Here is an 18,337-nt window from a genome sequence, read left to right on the forward strand (position 1 = left end):
TATTCGCTTGTTAGTAGCACGCCGCGTTCCGTAGAGGGGCATGAAGACCCAACCGTAGACCATCAGCAAACTCTTGTGGGTGGATTCCATTTGTTTACTTCATGTCCTTCACACCAGACCCTGGGCTTCTATGGGAATTCTCAAGGGCATATTAGCAAGCAACTTATCGCCGCTTTAGCAGCAGTTTCCTGCCGCTAAAGATGTGATAATGTTATCGCCGTTCTTGATATTATGGTCCCCGGTCTGGTGTAGCCCATACACTTGCACTGCCCAGAGGTGTATAACAGTCGCTGCGCATTCAGGCTGCTGCACCCCATCTACCCCCACTGCTCACCTTCCGCCACCAGCGTGTGATGAAGAGAGTCGACCACGTGCCAAAGGAACCTCCTCAGCCTCAGTACACACTGTGAACAGAGCTCATAATTCAGACTGGGTGTTGATTGTCAGGATGGTCACGCATCATCGCAGGTTCTACACGTGTTCAGCTTTGGTGGTGTTTGGGGGGGCGTCAATTTGTGAATCAGAGCCTATTAGATAAAAAGCAAGATAAGATTGTGTGTCATGCGTCAATCAAAGGAGAGAGAGAGAGAGAGAGAGAAAGAGTGAGAGAGTGACACTGGAGAAAATCTTCGCAGCTCACCTTTGTGTCTCCAACCATGTGCCGGGACATAGTGCACCCTCAAGCTCCCACATCTGAAAGATAGTACAGAAATAGTAATTGTAGGAAAGACCAGTATGCAGGAATGAAAAGACAGAGACGGTAATTCTCTTGATGTGGTTTAATCCTCAGAACATATTTTGTAAGCAGCAGGTATAAAGCAAGAATGACTGAACTTCCGTTGACTTCTACCTTCCAACCTTTTCACATTCAAAACATAACATTCCCAAAGCGACGCGAGGCAGCCACGTGCTGTGAGAGCCCATAGTTGGAACTCAGGACCAGCCCCTCGGTCATTGCACCAGTGCTCGCGTTACTAATCTGACGCTGTGGCAGAGTATATACGAGTGCGTATGCCTAAATCGCTCTGCCGTCTTTCTGCATTCAGGGTGCTGTACCCCATCCACTCCCACCGCCCAGAGCTATCTGCCCGATGCTGTGCACCACGGCCTCACTGCCTACCTTTTCACGGTCACGGCACCCTCCACATCATGCTGCTCCGTTATGTAAGGTAATAGGTCTCACATTTGCTATTGAGTCTTGATATGGCCATTGCAGAGGACATACTGGTGCACCTTTCATCATCGCAGGTTGTACACCCGCTCAGTGCTTGCGGTGCCACTAACTCAGTAAGAAGTGAGGCCATGTACTCTAAACTCTAAAATGAGGCGGAGCATGTATGCCTAGTCTTTTATATTAGCAGGTCACGTGTCCTGTGACGCCTGTGCTGGATGGGTGTGGTGTAGGTGTATACCAGCAGTGACGGAGTGGCTGTGGCATCAGTGTTGCTAGATTGGGCTAGATCACGCACAATTGGGCTATATTTTTCAGGTTGTGTGGTAAAATTTTGGTTTCTGCTAGTTGCCAGATTATAAATATATATAAACAACGCCCTAGCAAAGTAGTATGTTAAAGCGCTTTATTAGACAAATATTTACTTGGCATACTGCTGCAACATCAATTCCAATGCATTCACCGCCTGCTTGACGGTGCCCCTGCCCCTCCTTCCTTCAAGTAGCAATATTGGGCTACATTGGGCTACTTTTTGGTTGGCTTTGGACTATAGAAAGCTTAAAAAATCTGACAACACTGGATGCGGATGTCCGTGTTGGAGTGCTACCTTCACCCGGGTTGCAAAAGTCAGTGTCACTCTGTGAGCCAAGTCTAACAATATGGCCAACAAGTAAGGTGACCATACCACTCACCCCCTCACACACTACACATAGTGGTTACATCAGTGCTCCAGCGTATTCGCTGGTTAGTAGCACGTCTCGTTCCGTACAGGGTCATGAAGACCCCTATGATGAAGCATGACACCAAGGACCCTTTTGGTGTGTGAGGAGTATTTAAAGAACACAATGAGCTTCCCACCCATGTAGGAAACACATCCAACCCTAGACCATCACCAAATTCCTGTGAGTGGATTTAAATTGTTTATTAGTTATAACTGTCCGGACACACTCTCTCTCCACTCCCTCCTTTGGTAATTAGGGTGAAGGACATCAAACCTGGGCTTCTATGGGAATGCACAAGGACATATTATCAAGCCCCTTATCGCCGCTTTTGTGGCAGTTTCCTGCCGCTAAAGCGGCGATAATGTTATCGCCATTCTTGATAATATGGCCCTGGGAACGCAGCGGCTGTTAGACACCTCTGGGCAGTGGAAGTGGATGGGATGCACCAGCCTGGGTGCCCAAAGCAGAAACAGTGAATTACGCGTGTGCAGTTGTATATAGTCTGCAATGACAAATTCTATACTATCTTTCAGATAACTAACTTGAGAATGAAGTATGTCCCAGCACGTGGTTGGAGACACACCGGTGACACAAAGGTGAGCTGCGAGAATTTTTTCCATTGTCAACACTCCCTCTCCATCTCTTACTTTCTCTCTCTCACACTTTCTCTCTTTCTCTTCCTCTCTCTCTCCTTCTTTCTTTCTCCCATTTCCTCTCTCTCACACTTTTTGTCTCTCTTCCTTGTATCTCACTCTTTATTTCTTTCTTTCTTTCTTAATCTTTCTCTCTTCCTCTCTCTTTGTCTCTCTCTGTTCCTCTCTCTCACTTTTTCTCCCTTTCTCTTCTTCTCTCTCTCTCCCGCTCTCTCACACTGTTTCACTCTTTCTTTCTCTCTCTCACTCTTACTCTCCCTCTCCTCCTCTCTTTCTCTCTCTGTCTTCCTCTCTCACTCTTATACTGTTTCTCTCTTCCTCTCTTCCTTGTATCTCTCTTTCTCTCTCTCACTCTTTCTCTGTCTTCCTCTCTGTCTTCCTCTTTCTTTCTGTCTTCCTCTCTCTCTTTCTCTTTCGCTTTCTATTCCTCTCCCTGTCACTCTTTCTCTCTATTCCTCTCTCTCACACTGTTTCTATCTTCCTTATATCTAACTCTTCCTCTTTTTCTCTCTCCTTTGCTGGTTGCACAACGCACCATCTTATTTTTATTTTTGTCTTGCAGGCTGTGATTCACAAATTGTCGAGGGATGACACGCCATGGCCATACATAGTTTCATTTGTTGTTGTTTTGTTTTAATAAAATGTTTTACACACATAGTTTTATTTGTTGTTGTTTTGTTTTAATAAAATGTTTTATATGTAAATCCATACATGACTCAGATTCTTATTTGTCAATTCTCACAAGCAAATCTTTTATTAAAACTGCAACACCAGCTGATTTGTTAGGCTTCACATTTATAAACATTCCTGTCACATTTGTTTGTTGGGGGTGAGCGGGGATAGCGAACAAGGAGCTGCTTCTGGGGGATGTCGGAGTAGTGTTGGGTGTCCGACCTGCATCACCGTTGCCTCCATTGCATCTCTTCTCAGAGACCTGCAAGCCGGTGGGCTGCTCGTAAAAGTGCGGGCCCGAGAAGTCAGAGCGGAAGAGCTGCAAGCCCACCAGTGGTTCGTAGAAGGAGACTTGCGGGTCCAAGAAGGTTGTTGACGGTATGCTGGTGATGTGGGAAGAGGGTGCGTTACCTGCTGATATGGGAAGAGGCAGCGTGAAAGGGGTATCTCTCACAGACAGAGCTCTGGTATGTTTCAGAAAGGCCTCAGACAGATGCCAGCTGACAGACTGAATCACAAAATGGCTTTTCAATGCTCATATAGTGAGACTTATGAACAGTTTGTACCCAGGCTCGCAGAGGGACAACTGCGGCCCGTCCGCTCTACTCACAGAGGCAGAACTACAAGCCATCCGCTCCCAAAGGAACAGCAGAATAGTAGCTCGCAGAGGTACAGGCACAGCAGCGTGCTAGCTCGCAAAGGTAGACAGCTGCAAGTCGACGGACTGGCTTCTAAAGGCATACCTCTGAAGTAGTGATGTTGGGCGCAGGGAGCGTGAAAGGGTTATCTTCCTACTAGTGTCCTGGAGTGGAAGTCGTGCTGCCTGGCGCTCACCTCTTTCTCCTTTATTGTTGATAAATCCTAAACCTTCACTGGATCCAAATCATCATTACACAGAGCTCTGCTATATTAAATTGCCCCCTGAAGCTTTCTTTTATATTTTCACTCAATGCGAGGCACAAGATGGCTGCTGACACTTCCTGATTTCAAGTGTTAGTAGCCAATCAGAGGTCACTTCCTGCTTTGAAGAGTTAGCAGCCAAATAGAGGCAAGCTCCTGCTCGGGAATAAGGCCCCGACCAGATATATATATATTTTTTCCCTTTAATATCTCAAAAACTACTGAACGGATATACACTATTTCAACAAACCCGCGCTTTATAGACCAAGACCTTTCTCCCTGCCAAATGTGGCGTAATTCCTTTCAGCAATTTGACCTGAAGCCTTGTCTAAAGTTTTCTATGAAAAATCCATTGAGAAAACTTTTTCACCCCCCCTTTTTTTCTCAGCCCCGCTTAACCAATCACCCCTAAACTTTCAAGATAGGCACTGATCAAAAAAGAGAAACTTTTTGGAAAATTTCGTTAAGAATCGTCAAAAGACACCAAAGTTATAAGCAGATGGAGAGCTCCAGGCGTGGGGCCACACAACCCCCCTCCGAACATGAGTGAAGCCCCAGGACTGCGGGCGCCCCAGCGGGCACCCGCAGCCCCAGTGAGCCCCCGCTATTATTTTTTAAGAAATGCCCCCGAAACCTACCCACCCCGGGGTCTCATTGAAATAAAACACAGGAACCCGCGACCCCAGCGCGAATAGTGCCGATTTTAAAAAAAATGTTGGGGCTCTGCGAGTCCTTCTGGGACCCCCTGACCAGACCTAGAGGGTCAGGGTGTTTCTACTCTGCCCCTTCTATTGTTTTCTACCGTTATTTCTTTGTTTTCTAGCGACTCGCTTCTAACGAGCCACAAGATGGCTGCCAACACTTCCTGGTTTGGATTGTTGGCAGCCAATCTCAGTGAAGATCGCACACTGAACTTAGGCTCCGCCCAGATATCAAAACTTTTATTTTTCTAATTTCCCAGCAACTACTGAACAGATTTACACCATTAAAAAAAAGTCCTTTTATGACCCACGCACTACCTTTGTGCCAAATTTGGGGTAATTCCGTTCAGTAGTTTCAGCTGTAGCCTTGCACAAAGTTTCCTATGGGAAATTGATTTTTTGACTCTTATTTTTTGAATTTCTCAAAAACTACTGAACGGATTTACACCATTTAAAACAAGTCGCTTTCTGAACCAAGCTCTAGCTTTCTGCCAAATTTGGGGTAATTCCGTTCAGCAGTTCGCGCTGTAGCGCGTCGCAAAATTTCCAATGGAAATTAAAAGGTAGGAAACAAGTTTTGGGACCCCCCTGACCTCAAAAATACAACGTTTTGGGAAATTACGTAAAGATTCATTAAACGCCACCAAAGTTATAAGCAAATCAAATATGTTTTTCCTATGGAAACTAGGTTGTAACTATAACTATCCCGGTAGTATATTAGCGAAATTATGCGAGCGCTTGACTCAGCCAGAAAATAGTTTTTTTTTAGTTTTAGGTAAACGAATTCTGAGAAGCATATGGAATGTATTGCATTTATATTTCTAAAAGTTGTACACTGTCACACATGTTTTAAACCAACTGCTGCTAAGAAACAAAGTATATTTTCTATTTCCAGTGCTTTAAAAAAAAAAGTTTAAATGGAGCATCTAAATGGTGGATTACACATGCTACAAAATCTTAAGAAATGACCCCACTAAGAAAATTGAAAAAACTTTGGATAAATACCTTCAAACATGGCTAAACCAAGGACTAATCAATGAAGAAGAAAATAAATATATGGCGGTGGAAAATCCAACGACAGCCACCATATACTTCCTACCAAAATTACACAAAAGCAGACACAATCCGCCAGGAATACCAATAGTGTCTGCAAATGGCTCAATACTAGAACCAATATCAAATTATATAGATTTCTTTCTTGCCCCATTAGTAAAAGATTTGAACTCCTATTTAAGAGACACTACAGACCTGTTGCAAAAACTAGTGGGACTATCATGGCATCCAGAGTATATTCTAATTGCAATGGACGTTGTTGCTTTATATACTAACATAGAGCACAAGATCTGAATCAATGCCTGCAGTTTCTTCTTGGAAAAGAGAAACATTCAATATCAACAGCACAATAACGTGCTAATTGATATGATTTTGTTCTGCCTACATAATAACATCTTCATATTCAACAAAGAATTTTTCAGACAAATCAAAGGTACAGCCATGGGATTTTCATTTTCCCCAAATTATGCCAACCTGGTTATGGGATGATTCGAACAAAAAATCACCTGGAGACCGAAAAACAATTTATTTGTAGACAAAATAATGTTATGGCTAAGGTTTATTGATGATCTTTTCATCGTCTGGGATGGAACAGAAGAAGACTTTGCCACATAATTCAATATCCTCAATATCCCCTTAGCTCAACGCTCCAAAAAACAAAGATTTGGCTGGCAAACAACCATCTAAAACTTAACACACTAAAAACAGAATTCCTCCTCATCGCTCCCCCAAACAAACAGACACGTTCCACGATTGGATGCAGCACCTAACTGCACTAGATGGTCAACCCCGCATTATTTTTTCTGCAAAGTCCTTAAGAATAACTCTGGACAATAATCTAAACATGCAGAAACACATCAGCGCTGCAACTAAAGGAGCCAATTTTCAGATGAACACCCTGAGAAAACTGAAACCATTCATACCTGCGAAGGACTTTAAACAGGCAGTCCAAACGCTAGTAATTCCCAGAGTGGATTATGGAAGTGTAGCTCTCTGCGGCCTTCCTAGATCAACAACCGCTCCTCTAAAAGCCTCAATCAATGCAGCCGCTAGACTCATCACAGGCTCCAGAAGAAATTGCCATATTTCTCCCGACCTTCGTTCCCTCAACTGGTTACCTTTTGAGACCAGAATCCACCTAAAAATCGCCTGTATGACTCATAAAGCATTGCACCAAAAAACACCAAGACACCTAGCGGAGAAACTAGTACTATTGGGTGGTAGAAGAACAACTAGGAGTTCTGACAACCTTCTACTTAACCACAAAGTTTATCCAAGAAAGAAAACCTACAATCTTACCTTTTTAGGAATGGCCCCCAGGATTTGGAACACCTTACCCGAAGAAACTAGACTGATTCTGTCCGCTGCTTTCTTCAAAAAAGAAGTGAAAGCGATCCTCTTAGCTAGATTCACCTGAACTTTTTGATATGTATACTTGTTGATATGTGCTAGTCGCTAACTTTTACCAGGAATGTATTTGCTTGAGTCATTATTTTCGTATGTATTTGTCAAATCACCTTTTTGTGCCTTGGAAAGCGCTCTGAAACCCGCAGGGGTCTTGTTCGCGCTATACAAAACTGTCAAAATAAATAAATAAATAAATAAACAACGAGGCCAATTTACAATTCACGTATAATATAAGTGCTACCAAGATAACGCTCCTAGACACTGAAATCTATACTGATGGAAACACCTTACAAACAACTCTTTTCAGAAAAATAACAGCTACTAATGCGGTCTTGCATGCAAACAGTTTCCATCCTTAAAATCAAAAATGGAACAATCCGTATGGAGAATTCTTAAGATTACAGAGGAATTGCTCAACAGATAGTGAATTTGAAAGACACACGAAGGAAGCAATGTCGAGATTCACAAAAAGAAATGATCCCACTTAATTCATCAATAAAGGCTTACAAAGAGCAAAGTCAAAAAATCGAACAGAAATTGTAAATGATTCTACACAACCAGTACCAGAGGATTCCCGTAAAATCAGATTATTAACAACCTATTCTATGGAAGCCAATTAACTAACCCATGTCATTAAAAAACATTGGGGAATCTTAAAACTCGATCCACCTCTATCAGGAATAATCGGCGATCATCCCAACATCACATTCAGACGAGCAGTAAACATTGGTGACAGATTAACACACAGTCACTTCAAAGCAAAACAATCAAATCTATGGACATAAACAGAAGGCTTCTACCCATTTAAAAATTGTAAAGCTTGTCAAATAGCAGAAAACAAAAAAGAGGTAACAACAAAGGAGTAAAATGAAAGATAAAACAGCATATCACACATGTCATTATCATTTACATTGTGGAATGCCCATGCAAACTCAAATATATAGGCAGCACAACGTGTGAAATCCTGAAAAGAATTTTAGAACACATCAGAGCTACCAAAAAAAATGACCGGTCCAACGCCATAGTAAAACATATGGAAAAGGTACATGGAAGTAAATGGGAAGCTGTAAAATTCTATGCTATTAAACTAGTCCCAAGATCCAAGAGAGTTGGAAACCGTGAAAGATTATTATGGCAAAAGGAATCTTTCAGAACAATGTCACCACTGGGATTGAATCAGGACGAGTAATTATATGTGCATTTGTAAATACTCAGTTGAACAATTGATTGGACTATATCTGTGTTGATTTAATCATCTCACTAGAGAGCTTACATAACCATGAATTGGCCTGTCATATGATACAGCAGGTGAAATCAACTGTAAAATCGGAAGTTGAAAACATCAGGTAAATTGTAGTAAACAAATGTTTTCTGGAAATGGTTATCCAATCATGCAATGTGATTACTCACTAGAGAGTTTGATTATTATCATTATGCATTTAAAAACTGTATTAAGCAAGGAATGAGTAAAATGTTTTTTTGCCTCAAGAAATAATGAAACCATTTTTAATATGCATGCTTGCACTGATTTTCACTATTATAAAATATCACATTAGCACTGCGCACTTTTTATTTAAAAAGAAGGAAAAAGAATAAAATTTGTGAACTACGTATACCAGCATGCTATGTGCCTCACTAACAGGAAATGCTTATAAAAGTAGAAATAAATTGTGCCTGTTTAGTAATGCCAAACATCCCGTGATCAAGGTTCAAGTGGTGAACCAAAACGCGTAGGGCATGGCAACTGTCTTTATATTTAAATAAATGTATGAATCTTTAATCCCGACTAAGTGCGTTCTTCATAATTCTCTGCCTGCCATGGAGAAACTTGGTGAAATATTTACGAGCACCGCCCCATAGAAGCAGAGCCGGCGTTCCAAACTAGGGCATTGACGGAGATATATATATATAGGACTTGATGGTGTTGGCTGTTAAACACTGGATTAAATAAGCCTTAAAATTGATCTCCTGGAGTGCGAGTCATCTGTTGTTTGGTGAAAATATATAAATATATATTTATATATATATATTCAAAACACTTAGGGCCTTATTACAAATTTGCCAGCTCTACCGCGGACGTTACAATGCGCCATCCATTGTAAGACCACCAAAGCTATGGTGTGACCGCCTGTCAGATTAGGAGTCAAATCCTGGTCTGGCAGGCGGTCCTGTGGCGGACTGACAGTGGCTGTCTGAAAGGCTCATAGAAGAGCCTCACATGCAGACCACCACTGCCAAAGCATTGACTGCACCTTCCTGCGCAGTGTTGCATACATGCCACAACGTGCAGTAAAGGGGGTGCAAATACAGGAGGGCACTACATATACCTCCCTGCATGCATCCCCAGGTCCAAATCTGGCAGGGGCCCCTGTTATGCCCCCCTTTGTTGCCATTCTGCCATGTTTTTATGGCATGGTCACCTCCATGAAAAGGGCGGCAAAATGGCAACTCGAAATATGCTTGACGATGCCAGCTGCAGCAGCGCCAACATATTCCTGCTGATGAAAAACTGCCGGCCCAGCAGGATCCTTGATACCTGCGGTGTCAGCGGTCTTGTGGTAGTCCGACCGCTGCAGTCGTAATACTGCAGGCGGTCTCACAGTGTGGTGGTGGCCGGATTGCCACCACAGGTTCCGCGGTCCTTTGGGCCACCGAACTCGTAATGAGGCCCTTACTGTATCATTTAGACTAGGTAGCAGCCGCGGCCGGTAGTGGGAGTATCGGCCGGGCGGTGACGTGGGGAAGGGGAGGGGCAGGGTGGGGGGTAGTAATGTATGGATTACGGACTTTAACAGGTAAATAAACATATAAATAAATAACATGAATTTCGTTGGGCGCACTGCATCGCTTTTGGTGATGCAGTGCACGCAACAATTTTTTTTAAATATATTTATATGTTTACTTACCTGTTAAAGTCCGTAATCCATACATTATTGCCCCCCACCCTCCCCACATCACCGCCCGGCCGATACTCCCACTACCGGCCGCGGCTGCTAGGTAGTGTATCAAATGCCATTAAGACTGAAAAAGCATGAAGCTCATCTGTTTGGTTCCACCTTTTAGTATCCCAGTTAGGCAAATTGACAAAGTGATGCTGTTTTTATTTGAATTATTTTAAGAGATGGTACTTAAAATCTGTCTGTCAAATGAGGTAAAACCTCATGTAGTTAGGACCAGGAATTGAAAACATACAAGCGGCTGATGTCGCAGTGGCGGTGTTGCTCTTGGCCCAGTCTTCATGTATCTGTGTGCTCGCTGTGATCCCCCTTGACAGTGCAGCATTTCAGTTCAGTAACTCTGTGTCAAGGTGCATGTGTCATGCGCCCCATGTCTCAGTGTCACTGTCCTTAAACTACTGTCCCCTTTCAGTGTTATTGTCTCTGTGATCTTGTCCCTTTCATTACAAAACTGCTTTTAAAGAAAAAGTTAGGCTGAAAATGTATTTTTTTTATTTAAATGTGTAATATATGTGGACTTGGAATACATAGGATTTCATTAATTTCGTCGATTATTTGCATTGTTCATAATTTATTTGAGACAATATGTGTTTTCATGGTATGTGGCAACGTTGTGCTTAAACCGGAGGAGTAGAACGTTCCTTTTTCAAAACACTAGTGACAGGATAACAATTGCTCCCGCACTTCTACAGGTGTCCCTTGGACATGATATGTAGTAATCGTGATTTAGGAGAGAGCATCCTGCGACTCCCGGGGTTTGTTCTGACTGACCTCTGATAAGTACCTTTGACTCCCTCTGTATCATGCTACTGGCGGGTAAAGGAAGGTGTGCAGAAACAATACATGGAAGTCATGCCTGCGTCCGAAACTACTATGGGCGCGAATTACAATTGTATTCGCACTTGTGCAGCGACATCTTAAGGATACAGGGGGTCCTGCCCCAAATGTATTATGGGAACCCTGTTCAGAACAGCTTTGAATTTATGATCCAATTTCAGCTCTTTCATGGCGTCTGGGGTCAGGTCACTGTGTGTGTGTGTGTGTGCGGGCACACACGACCAAACTCTGAATGTGTTTATGTCTAATATTCACGGATAGTGACTTGTTTTGAATATTGTAACACAGTAGCAACTAGCTGATAGTGCTGTAAATAATCTCTGTGACGCCCTCTCATTTCTCACGTGTGAGGTCCTGTTTTGATCTAAAAGAAACTTTGTATGGATGTTGCTTTAAACATAAATACATTTCTCTGCAAAACATCTGTAATAGACTCTCACTCATCACCCACATTAAAAATAAATTAAATTATTATTATTTATTAATAGCATTTGTTAAGCGCATGGTTGCACAAAGAACAGTGCGTCCCCGCGCTGAAAATCCCAGTACTCCTCAATCAGCAAACTAAAAGAGGGACAACACAAGGCCCTGCAGAAAAAAACTAAACTAATTAACTTTGGGGAAAAGAAAGGTTTTCAGCCTCTGTCTGAACCTTGCTTCAGATGGTTCCATCCTCCAGTCGATGAGTAGGTCATTCCAGTCCTTACTGGCCAAGTATCTAAACGACCGACCTCCCATCCTTGCTCTGTGGATCCGAGGGACCACTAATAGCATGCTGCCCATTGACCTAAGATGGCGCGAGGGACGATAGATGGGAAGCAAATCCTGGAGATATAAAGGTGCCTTTTTGTGAGCTATGCGATGGGTGATACACATAGTTTTAAATTTAATGCGTTCCTTAATTGGGAGCCAATGTAGGCAACGCAAGGCATGCTTCCCGGAAGCCCTCCTAGGGAGGTTCAGAACCAGCCTAGCAGCAGCGTTCTGGACGCGTTGCAGCTGCATTAGGCCTTTTTGACTGAGCCCACATAGGAGGGAGTTCCCATAGTCCAAATGGGAGGTAACTAATGCGTGAACCATTGTTTTCCTGGAGTTGGGAGGCAATAGGTCAAGGATCTTCCTCAAGACCTTCAGGATGCCATAACATTTGCCAACAACATTGTTAACATGTTTAGTGTAAGCAAGATTAGAATCCAGGTATATACCCAGGTTTTTGACTGAGTCCACCGGGGCAGGGACAGAGCCCAATTCAGCAGGCCACCAGGCGGATGTCCAGATAGAGGGACAGGAACCAACAATAAGAACCTCTGTCTTGTTACCATTAAGGCGGAGGTAGTTCTGTTTCATCCACCCATCAAGTGCCACCAAACAGGTCGAAAATTTCTCAGCCTCCACAACTGGATCACGGGACAGATTGATCACCAGTTGGGTATCATCTGCATATGAGACAATATCAACCCCATATGACTCTACCAGTTTGGCAAGGGGTTCCATGTACAGATTGAATAATGTAGGGCTCAGAATCGAGCCCTGTGGAACCCCTTGTCTAAGACATCTTATACTGGACTTACATGGAGGGCAAAGCACTTGAAATCTCCTGTTCATGAGGAAGGAGACCAACCACTTATGTGCAGGACCAATTATTCCCTTCTCGCTTAAGCGACCTAGCAGCACGGGGTGTGATACGGTGTCAAACGCCGCACTTAGGTCCAATAGGACCAAGGCGGCCGTATGACCCTCATCCACCCTACTCCGCAACAGTTCTGTAGATAAAAGAAGGGCGGTCTCCGTCGAATGTTTGGCCCTAAATCCCGATTGGGACACGTGGAGGAGTTTGTTTTCCTCTACAAAGCTCACCAACTGTTGGTTAACCAGTTTCTCTACCACCTCCGCGCAAAAGGGAAGGAGGGAGATTGGTCTTAAATTATCCAGTTGTGTCATACTAATGTGGGCTTTCTTTTTTATAGGGACAACTTGTGCCAATTTCCAGCTGTCTGGAACCAAGCATTCACGGAAGGATAGTGAGGCCATATTACCTATGTGCTCCATTACCTGGGTGAGATGATTGCGAAGGATCCTCGCAGGGACCACATCCAGGGGGGAGCCAGAGTGAATGTCCAATAGAATACAGGTTAGCTCCTCAGCTCTGGGGACCACAAATTCCCCAAGATTTTTTCTTGCCTGATTTACATGACTGGGAACTGGTGGGCTTGTGGGTTCTGAGATAGTCTGAAAAGAAGCATAGATCTTTTCTACCTTCCCCACAAAAAAGTCTGCTATCTCGTTGCATGACTCTATCGATGGGGGGGCTTCCTCTGAACTCACTAGAGGGGCGGATAGTTCCTTCAAGATCATAAAAAGTTCTCTAGAGGTATTCTCCGAACCGTCAATCCTCCTGTGATAATAGTCTCTTTTAGATTTCCTAATCTGGCAATGATAGGACCTTAATTCCTTTTTATAGACTTCGCGTAGTGAGGGGGCATATTCCACTCTCCACCTCCGTTCCAAAGTCTTACATTTAGTTTTAGCGGCACGCAACTCGGCAGTAAACCACGGAGCGGATTTCGTGCTCCGTGCCATAGCTTTTTGAGTCCAGGGGGCCACTTTATCAAGTGCACTCCCAACCCAGTCATCATACCTCCTGCATGCCTCAGCCAAATTATCACTGAGCTTAGGGGGGTCCTGTTCTAGGGTTTGATTAAACGCCTCATGGCTAAATTTCCTCCAGTCCCTGCGCTTAACTGCGGCGAGTTTCTGCAAAGGCACCCTTTTGGGCTGTCTTCTAAATTTGAAAGGGATCACATAGTGATCTGACCACAGAATCTTAATCGGGGCAGATACGCTTATATCTTCCCAATTGGCAAAGATTGGGTCCAACAAGTGCCCTGCTTGATGCGTGGCTCTATTATCAGCCAGAACAAACATCAGAGCTCTAAGGGAATTAATCAGGGACACAGCCTCACGGCAATTAACATCATCCAAGTGTACATTGAGGTCTCCTACAATCATAAACTTATTATGGCGTAAAGCAGAAAGCGTTATGGCCTCTAGGAGACTCTCAATGAACGTGGTAGCCATACCAGGAGGACGATAAATAAGAAAACCCTTAATGGTACAGTTCGGGCCAGCCGAAATGGAGAATAGCCCGGCTTCACAGTTGTTAATGGCAGCCGGTTCAAGTGAACATATCAAATCGGTTTTATGGACAATATCTATCCCCCCCCCCCTCTGGATCCCTCTATTAATTTGAAGAATATTATAACCGGAGGGGAGGGCCTCTCTAATATCAGGGAGGGATTGCTCGTCCAACCAGGTTTCTGTCAAGAAAACTAGGTCAGGGGCGTCATCCACCAACATATCATAAATGTGCAAGCTGTGACATTTTAGCGATCGACAGTTTAATAGTACGGCAGAGATTTCGTTACCTTCCCTACCCGACTCATGGTCTCTGTGAATTATGTAGCCACAACTCTCACACTTAGATGGCCATAACTCCACATGCAGCGTGTGCAGGCATTCCGGTGGCGGTACCTTGCGCAGATGTAATAGCGCCTGCCTCATGTAGGTTACCCTCCCACACTGGTCTGTGATGTTCTGACCAGGGGGACTGGCCCCGGGCCGCGTATGGTCGCGGACGGGCGCAGACGGGCTTGCCTTTGGCGCGCCCGCTGCGCCCGTCCACTGCGCGGCCGAGATGGCTGACTACATTTATGCATGATGGAGGGGAGATTTGAGGAGGGCGTAGAGCGTCCAACAACTGGAGCGCGTCCGTTTCCTCCCCTCAAGATGGCGTCTGAGGGGTGTGTAATTCCTGTGGCAGCCCCTAGATCGGCTGCACCGAGAATGAAATAAAGTGCCTCAGGTCGTTGGCGCGAAGTAAGTCTCACCCAACGTGCATGCAAGTAAAATTAAAACACACCGTTCAAATATTTACAATTTTTAAAACAAAATGTGCAGTACATTCGTATTCAGACCATGAATTAGGGCGCTCTTAAAGTATGCTGCTTAGCCCCCGGCTTTCCGCCTCAGGGGTAGATTTCAGGGAAAATCACCGGAAAGGTGTTTCCTGTCCCTTAAGTATGCTGGGAGGGCGCAGAGCGTCCAACAACTGGAGCGCGTCCGTTTCCTCCCCTCAAGATGGCGTCTGAGGGGTGTGTAATTCCGGTGGCAGCCCCTAGATCGGCTGCACCGAGAATGTAATAAAGTGCCTCAGGTCGTTGGCGCGAAGTAAGTCTCACCCAACGTGCATGCAAGTAAAATTAAAACACACCGTTCAAATATTTACAATTTTTAAAACAAAATGTGCAGTACATTCGTATTCAGACCATGAATTAGGGCGCTCTTAAAGTATGCTGCTTAGCCCCCGGCTTTCCGCCTCAGGGGTAGATTTCAGGGAAAATCACCGGAAAGCTGTTTCCTGTCCCTTAAGTATGCTGGGAGGGCGCAGAGCGTCCAACAACTGGAGCGCGTCCGTTTCCTCCCCTCAAGATGGCGTCTGAGGGGTGTGTAATTCCGGTGGCAGCCCCTAGATCGGCTGCACCGAGAATGTAATAAAGTGCCTCAGGTCGTTGGCGCGAAGTAAGTCTCACCCAACGTGCATGCAAGTAAAATTAAAACACACCGTTCAAATATTTATAATTTTTAAAACAAAATGTGCAGTACATTCGTATTCAGACCATGAATTAGGGCGCTCTTAAAGTATGCTGCTTAGCCCCCGGCTTTCCGCCTCAGGGGTAGATTTCAGGGAAAATCACCGGAAAGCTGTTTCCTGTCCCTTAAGTATGCTGGGAGGGCGCAGAGCGTCCAACAACTGGAGCGCGTCCGTTTCCTCCCCTCAAGATGGCGTCTGAGGGGTGTGTAATTCCGGTGGCAGCCCCTAGATCGGCTGCACCGAGAATGTAATAAAGTGCCTCAGGTCGTTGGCGCGAAGTAAGTCTCACCCAACGTGCATGCAAGTAAAATTAAAACACACCGTTCAAATATTTACAATTTTTAAAACAAAATGTGCAGTACATTCGTATTCAGACCATGAATTAGGGCGCTCTTAAAGTATGCTGCTTAGCCCCCGGCTTTCCGCCTCAGGGGTAGATTTCAGGGAAAATCACCGGAAAGCTGTTTCCTGTCCCTTAAGTATGCTGGGAGGGCGCAGAGCGTCCAACAACTGGAGCGCGTCCGTTTCCTCCCCTCAAGATGGCGTCTGAGGGGTGTGTAATTCCGGTGGCAGCCCCTAGATCGGCTGCACCGAGAATGTAATAAAGTGCCTCAGGTCGTTGGCGCGAAGTAAGTCTCACCCAACGTGCATGCAAGTAAAATTAAAACACACCGTTCAAATATTTACAATTTTTAAAACAAAATGTGCAGTACATTCGTATTCAGACCATGAATTAGGGCGCTCTTAAAGTATGCTGCTTAGCCCCCGGCTTTCCGCCTCAGGGGTAGATTTCAGGGAAAACTGTATTTAAAGTGATCTGCTTAAGAATTACTAAAGGGCATCAGGCAAGTCTCTGCAGAACAAACTGGCTCTGTCAGGGACCCCTGAAAGTATGGGGCCCTGGGCTAGAGCCCACGTTGCCCATGCCCTGAAACGTCTCTGCTTTAGGTATTAATTACGCGTAAGAAGGATGGAATCTCTGTCTCAATATTATTCATGGCGTAACTGTAAGGTCTTTTAATTGTAAAAGTCGTAAATGTTCGTAATATGTAGTCGTAAGTTTGTGCACTAGACATTTACCTTTATTCATATCCTAACTTCTTGTAAGAAAAAAACACAAAAAACGACGAATGACAGGAACCCTTAGCCCTAGAGTGGACCTTGTCAATTGAAGCTTCTCATCTGTGCCTCGCTTCCAAGTGGAGATCTGTACCCTCTGAATGTTTGAGCTTGCAGAGTGCATCATTTTATCTGGAAAAAAGAGCACCGGGGCCACATCTATTGAAACGTGCCTTTGCCTGAAGCCGTTGCTTCCGTCTGATGGGTGACCTCGGCTGAGGCGCAGGGCGGCTAAAAGCATTCAGTTCTACACAGTCACCAGCAGGAATTTTATCATATAACTTGTGTGAGTCAATCTCGCCCTATTTTATGCAGTTCACAATGTACAGAGAACATCCCCGCTGTTTTGGTACTTCAGCCCTCTACTTTCCATTACGCTATCAGATGGGTTAGTTTGGATGTCAGAAATCTTTAGCAGAATCTTCAATTTTTAAGCGTTTTTTCCTCCGGGCTGGATTGCAGTGACAGCCCTAACAACTCTTTTTAAAATTGAGCTTCCGTTTTGCTGGGAGCAGTCCTGAAGCCACTTCACCCAAACAGTCGTGTATGTGCCCCAGCTGCTCCAAGACGTGCACGTAAAGTGCTTCAGTTTGTGAGCAGAAACATAAAAATGGAACGGATGAAATATTAATGTAAGTGTAGAGTTATTTTTAGGTTTGCTAAATTTATTGCAGAATGATGGGCTTTGGTTTGGATTGCAGAATAGTAAGGTTTGCTTTGTGATTGATACTCCCAGATCTTCAATGCTGGCAAATATCATATTTGAAGTGTGGGTTTTTATTTGAACACCATACTAAAATGTCATCTGCTATTTTCAATGACGCAGCAGTCTCAAGTATACTGAGTTATTATGACAACCATGTGTTGTACGAACACCAGTGTCGGAATGGGACACAAAAGAGGCAGAGGCACCAAAATAAAAGTGACCCTCATGACTAAACCAGATAGCTTAAAAGTATCCTTGATTTGCAAATCAGACCAGTTTTGAACTTTTAACGACACACTGTATGGCTATTTTTCAAGGAATGGAAGACTTCATGCTTTGCGCTTGCTGTGGGAAATATTTGTGGTAAAATCAGGGAAATAAACAGTAAAATCCGAGCCACCTGAACGTAAAACAGGCCCACAAATTGCTAAAAACGGCCTATGTCAGATCAGCTTTTGTACTGTACCTTTAACCTCTGGCATTCCCTACCGCTCATGTGCATCTTGGTATTAATAGGGGCTCGAGGGTGGCATTTTAATAGTACTGTAGAATCAGGGCACAAGTCCTAAAAAAAGAAGTGGGGGGAATAACCTAGTTAATCAGAATGCAAGTGACATCACTGCGTGGGACATTGCTGTGTGTGACATCATGGTACTTGACATCAGGGCAAGAGACATCCCGATGCGTGACATCACAGGAAGTGGCTTCATAGAAGTGACATCAGATGGGGGCGTGGGTAGCACCCGACGGCGATGGCGACTTCTCTCTAGCTCTCCCGGGAGGCGCGG

General features: G+C 44.3%; 1 long non-coding RNA gene across 1 annotated transcript in view; it reads left to right on the plus strand.

Moving 5' to 3' along the window:
- Positions 1-3,151, plus strand: part of LOC144761435 (uncharacterized) — a 70,725-nt gene extending 67,574 nt beyond the window's left edge. The window contains exons 2-3 of the long non-coding RNA XR_013595714.1: positions 2,427-2,489; positions 3,109-3,151. This is a non-coding gene — a long non-coding RNA (uncharacterized LOC144761435). The remainder of the gene's footprint in view (positions 1-2,426; positions 2,490-3,108) is intronic.
- The last annotated feature ends 15,186 nt before the right edge of the window (positions 3,152-18,337 follow it).

This window comes from Lissotriton helveticus, chromosome 6, assembly GCF_964261635.1.
Source record: "Lissotriton helveticus chromosome 6, aLisHel1.1, whole genome shotgun sequence".
In the NCBI taxonomy this organism is placed as follows: domain Eukaryota; kingdom Metazoa; phylum Chordata; class Amphibia; order Caudata; family Salamandridae; genus Lissotriton; species Lissotriton helveticus.